Source organism: Lissotriton helveticus, chromosome 1_1, assembly GCF_964261635.1.
Source record: "Lissotriton helveticus chromosome 1_1, aLisHel1.1, whole genome shotgun sequence".
Lineage (NCBI taxonomy): Eukaryota > Metazoa > Chordata > Amphibia > Caudata > Salamandridae > Lissotriton > Lissotriton helveticus.
In genome coordinates, this window is record NC_136057.1 from 1,654,895,382 (window position 1) to 1,654,901,730 (window position 6,349).

Consider the following 6,349-nt stretch of genomic DNA (forward strand, 5'->3'; position numbering starts at 1 on the left):
TTCAGCGCCCTTGTAATGAAGGATGTTTGCGAAGGAGAACGTTGTTCCCGTATCCAATGAGCCGTGTACAACCTGCTCTGCGTATGCGCGAGGGTAAAACTTGCATGCCTGTGTCATGTCTGTTAGGCGTAAACTTAACTGTTTGCACAGTCTAGTTTAAAACAAGCATTTGCAATGCAATAGGTCTCGCATTAGGAAAGTTTGAGCTATTGGTATTGTAAATGACAATTTTTTTATTTATGTTTCGTTTTTGAAAATAGCGAAATTAATAGCTTTGTCATTTACAATGTCAATAGTTATAACTTTCGCAAATGTGACACCTATAGCATTTGTAATGCAATATGTGTTGTATTTACGTGACTTACATGTATTGATATTACAAATAACAATGGCTTTTAATTTTTTTTTCAATAATTAATACTTAAATAAAAGTTATTGTAATTTATAATGGCAATAGTTTAAAGTTTTGTAAATAACTTTTGTGAAGATTATGTTCAGTGTATTTTATTGTGACGAAAATCCAAGAACAGAAGTGAAATATTAACACCTTTTTGTTACATTTGTAATAAAGCTTGAAACATTCAGAGAACATTTTTGAACCAGGTGTTGTTTGATGGTTGCACAGATTTATGCTGTGGTGGCGCTGAGTGATGCTGTATTGGTGCGGAGTGATGCTGTATGCTATGCTATGTTTTGTTTTGCTATCCTATGTTTTGTTTTGTTATGCTATGCTATGTTTTGCTATCCTATGCATTGATATGTTATGTTATGCTATGCTGTGTTTTGTTATATCATCTTACAGTTATGATCTTTTGTCTCTGCTCCCCAAAATATAACAACTGGGTAAGGAGTCACAGAGGAGTTTCATGACCACATAGAGGTGTGCAAAGACCAATAACGGCGTGTCCATGTAAGGACCTGATTCCAAAGATGGTTATATTATTTACTGCTCTAGTACAGCATCCCTAACGAACAAAATGGTGGTTGGGGGGTACGGGGGGGGGTTCGATGGCCATACAAGTGAAAAAACTTCAAGAGTATCCAAATGAAGAAAGGCTCTTCTGTTTATGAAAAGTTCCAAACAATCAATACCGTCTCACTGACAGAGGAAGATAGTACAACATTGGAGTGGACTGTGTAGAGAATACACATTGTCCCTTAAATACCATTTTAAAGAATGAATAACAAAGAGTGCCGGCATAAATGCTTTTGTTCTACGTTGTGGACAAGCTTGCTTAAAATCCCAAAGGTTCATTCACTGCTTTCTTAGGCAGTCTAGCTTTAACATCTCATCAGTGAAGCGCTCTGCAGGCTGTGGCATGTGGTCTCGTCTTTTGGGAAACGCCAAACTAGATGCACAGTGACTTTTAGGGGTATATCTACAAGGGGATAGCGTCACCAGAACGTCACTTTTAGCAACAAAGTTGTCCCGTCCTACACATCAACACCCATTCCCTGCAACACAGGCACACTTGCACTATGGCACAAGGGTGCCTGCGTTGGCGCTAGGCAGCGAATTGTAGTGGCATTGCTAGGGAAAACACAGGGATGAGCCATATTGTTGTAAATACAGCGCATCCTTGTGTTTTGGAAATGCCGTAACACGGCGCTCCAAGATTTGGAGCACTGAGCTGCGCCAAATCTTGGAGCGCCGTGCTCCAACATTTCATTGGAAGTAAGCCCCTCTGTGTCTACTGAAAATGATGCTTAGATATCTGGAAGTCGCATGTATAACGCACTAGAGCGCAGCAGTAACATTTCTTTACTTACTCAGTCTCCTGCGACATTGTCCCTGTAGCATCACAAATTAACATAGCCTAGTTGACAGCCGACTATTAGTATGGAGTTGTATAGAACTTTGAACTGCTTATTATCACGAGTAAAGCATATATTTGGGGTGACAACAGATAGGTCATTATCTCTACATACAGAATGATGCAGATTGAATATGTGTTGAACACCATGTGATTTTAGCGCACATTATCATTTGCCCTTATTGAGACTCTCTTCAATTGTATAGATTGCGTTTAGCTTAATTGCAAGTAGGGCTCCCGGTTTTATAGTTTTTTTTTGTTTGTTTTTAACATTTCTGTCTGTATTTATTCATTTTTATAATTGGGTCATTTTATCTGTATTGATCCACATTTAATTTTGCTGCAGCTATTATTTTTTCACATTCATTTAAAATAGACAATGCACGCTGCTGTTTATTGTGTAAAGTATTGCTATTGCTTTAGCCCCTGTACAATATGTAAACACACACATGTGTGTGTGTGTGTATGTGTATAGATATACATCATATTCAGAGAACATATTGTGCTACTGATTAGCACTGTGGGGGGTCCTGGATTCACAAGAGTCTATGCCAGACCCCTTCCTCAACTTTGGCAATAGCAATTGTGGGATAAAAGGTAAATGGTGTGGGTTACCTGCAAAACTCTTTCGCGCTTTGATGCCTTTGATCTAAACTAACATTACTTGCTGTCCTAAAACTTCTGGTCTCCCTGAAACCACCTTCAGCGGTGCTAGCTCGAGCTAACCTGGAGCATGCAGGGGTCAGAAGGGCTACATACCCTACAATGACAGCCTCCAGGTCTAAAAAAAAGCAAACCTGCAAGTGTCCAAGATGCCCTCCAAAAATAAACAGGTGAAAACATTTCCCTTTAGGCTAAAATGGTACCCTTCTGAAAGTGACTGACTACTCTTTGGGGAGAGCTATTAGGTCACAATGTGCAATCATGTTTTAATGTGCCTTAATTGCTCCCATTGTATTCTCTGCTGAACGGGAGAGTGAGGCGGGAGAATTAGAGAACACTCTGGAGGAGCACTGCAGCCTGTACAAAAGTGCTTTGAAACCAAAAGAATCAAACGCATCGAACTGGATTTTTTGCGCACGCACGGACTCTGATACTCTTCACCCAGAGAAAACCTTACAGTTCCTAAAGCTGTGTGTGTCACTCTGAGGCCACTCCAACCCGCCTCACAGCTCCTCTCCCTGTGAATGAACGTGGAATGGGTGTGTTCCTGCCTCCAAAGAAAGAAAATGCAGATACCCACCATTAACCACACTCAGGGGCCCATTAGGATGGTGGGCGGATTGCCCCCGCCAGGCTTGCGGTAGCCACCGCCAGCCTGGCGGGGGCAATCCGCCCGCCATCCGCACCTATATTCCCCCCCACCATATTAGGATGGCGGGGGGGGACCGCGGAGGACGGAAAGACCGTCCGCCGCTTTTCCGCCCCAATTGCAAGGCGACCGGGGCGGAAAAGGTTTAATATGGTGGCGGTGTCTAATAGACACCGCCAGCCATATTATGATGGGCTGCTTTGGATGCCTTTCCGTGGCGGCAATGCCGCCACGGAAAGGCATGCGGTCCTCACTCTGGGGGCCCCCTGCGGGCTCCCAGAGTGAAGGAGAGGTGGGGCGTGCACACGGGGGTACCTGTGGTACCCCCCTGCATTTACATAGACAAAGCGGCAGGCACCGCGCGGTGCCTGCCGCTTTGTCTATGCAAATGCATTAATGCATTTTTAGCATTGTGGCGGTCGGTGCTGAGAGCACCGCCCGCCACAATGCTAAAAATGCAGAATGTGCCCGCCACTGTGGCGGGCACATCCTAATACCCCCCACGGGACCTCCGCCCTTATGGCGGGCAGTCCCAATCCCCGTGAGGCCGCCCGCCATCCTAATGAGCCCCTTAGTCACCCTGCCAATTTCTCACCTTGCAGCATCTCCTGACACTTCTGGACACTCCTCTTCTCCTTTGTTCTTGTGACCTCCACTTGGATACTGCCATTTATTGACACTGTTATGGGGAAGAGAGCAGACTTCACCTTCAAAGCCAATTAGAGAAGACCTGCTCAGGTTTGTCAGCATTTTTCTATTTCTATTTATAAATACAGAGAAAGGAAAAACAGTTTTTCGTCTATATTTATATGTAAAAATCCATTTAAACAGAAAAACGAGTGCCTTCATTGTAACACAAGATGTACTTTAGCATAGTGCCCAGCAGAATATTATGAGCATAGGGCACACATCGAACTGTAGTCTTGCAGAGTCCTTGTTGGCGTATATATCATACATTTGCTCATATGCAATGGAATAGGTACTTCAATATGGTGCCCAAATAGGAGCTCGAATGGTACATAATGATTCTCCCTAAAACTCGGTATTCACTGATGTTTATGCTAATTTGTTGTAATAAACGAGGCCCACTCGCATAGCCTATATTTGTTTAGATCCAACATAAGAAGCACTCCGACATGGAGCCCGAATGAAAACGCATTGGTTCTCCTGTTTAACTTAAACTTTACTTTTGCACTTGCAAAACTCGTTGCCTACAGGCTACAAAAGGTACTTCAATATCGCGCCCAAAACTGGAGCCCGCATTTGATATTAATATATTATTACGTTTAGGTTGCACTGGCTAATGCATAGTAGAACAATATTCTTATGCTGGCACCATTGTAGATGGAAGAAACTTCGATTGGAAGTTTCCCATTTTATCATTAACATTTGTGGAGAAGTGTGGCTCACTGGTTAGAGCAGCAGACTCTGAAGCAAAGATCAGACCAGGGTTCAAGTCCCGATGCGGCAGGGTCTTGGGCTAAATGTCCGCAGACTTGATAATTCTCGCCTCGGCGCCTACTCTGATCATGGGTCCCAAGCTGCAACTCTGGGCAATAGCTTGCTTAATCTCCACAACGGCCCCTACAACACTGGGATGCCTGGCTTCACCCCTCCCCCAGGAGGGGCTTCTCACAGGGAGAGCCAGGAAGGGTTCCACAGCGTTATACAGCGCCGGTACGCCCCATTGGGGCAGCTGTGCGCTTTACAAAATACTTTACATTTACATCATTATCATTTTACTCGGACACGTGTAGCACAAAATAGACATGTTAAGATGGCTCTCAGCATGAAGCCATTCCGATTATGAGTAGTCCTTTTATCATTATTAGTGAATTGGCTGACATGAAGTATAAAAGGGCGTTTTAAGATGGCTCCCAAGTAGAAAACCATACGAAACAGCATGAGAGGTCGGGAGTACTCTCTTGACGTATGAGACTGAGTGTATGTCTTTCCCAGATAATATGGCATATAGGATAAACAGTCTAAATATCGACGTTTTTATTTTGAAAGACAATAATATCGAGTTCAAAATTTCAGAGAGACAGAATATCGAAATCAAGAATATCTACAACCAGAATATCAACCTGAAGGTAAGAAATATTGTTTTTGTTAATATCGAAGTTAGTAATATCGATAGAAAAAATATCGATGTTACTAATATCAATATTAATATTAGTGTTATGTATTTTATTCTGTATTTTATGTTTGTTTTTATAATTTTTGTTAATTATTATACTAGTTTTAAAATATATGTTTTACATTTTTAGAAGTTAGTAATAATTTATTTGAATAAATTAAGTGGGTTTTGGGTTTATAGGGGAATAGGGTGGGAAGTAATTTAATTATAGTAAATTAATTAAATATTTTTTAGGAATTATTAAAATTTTTAAATACATCTTGCGTTTTAGTTCTGTAGCAGGTTATGGGTTTATAGGGGAATTGGGTGGAAAGTAATTTAGTTGTAGTTAAGTAAATATTTAATTTTTATTTATTGGTATTGATAAATATTTTTATGTTAATTAATTATTAATTGGTAATTCATTTTTTATTAATTTGTATTAATTGATTAATTGGTAATTATATTAAGTGTTTTAATGTATTATTGAAGTGTGTTCTCAGGTTATAGGGTAAAAGGATGGGTAGTAGTTAAATTGTAATTCCCTATTTTTTTGTGTTGAGTATTGATAATTAAATAATTGTTCATTAACTATTAATTGGTAATCAAATTTGATTTTTTATAATTGATTGGTATTTATCAATAATGTATTGTTATTTAATTATTAATTGGTAAATTTTTTTTATAATTATTGTTTTTTGGTATTGAAATTGTTTTATTTTGTATTTTATTATTATTTGTTAATACATTTTTAATAATTATTATTTAATTGTATTTACTTTAATTGTTAATTAATTATTCATTTGTAATTATTTGTAAATAATTATTTCTTGGCATTGTTAAATAAATTGTTGTAATTTAGTAATTAAATTGTCATTTTTTACAAAAAAATGATTATTTTAATTATTAGTAAGTTATTTTGACCCCTATGCTAGCCAACACTTTCTCTACTGTTGCATTCTTTGGAGTTGGAATAGTAATTTTAACCCCTACGCTATCTAACACTTTCCCTACTGTTGCATCCTCTGGAGTTGGAATAGTAATTTTAACCCCTACGCTATCCAAAACTTTCCCTACTGTTGCACCTTCTGGAGTTGGAATAGT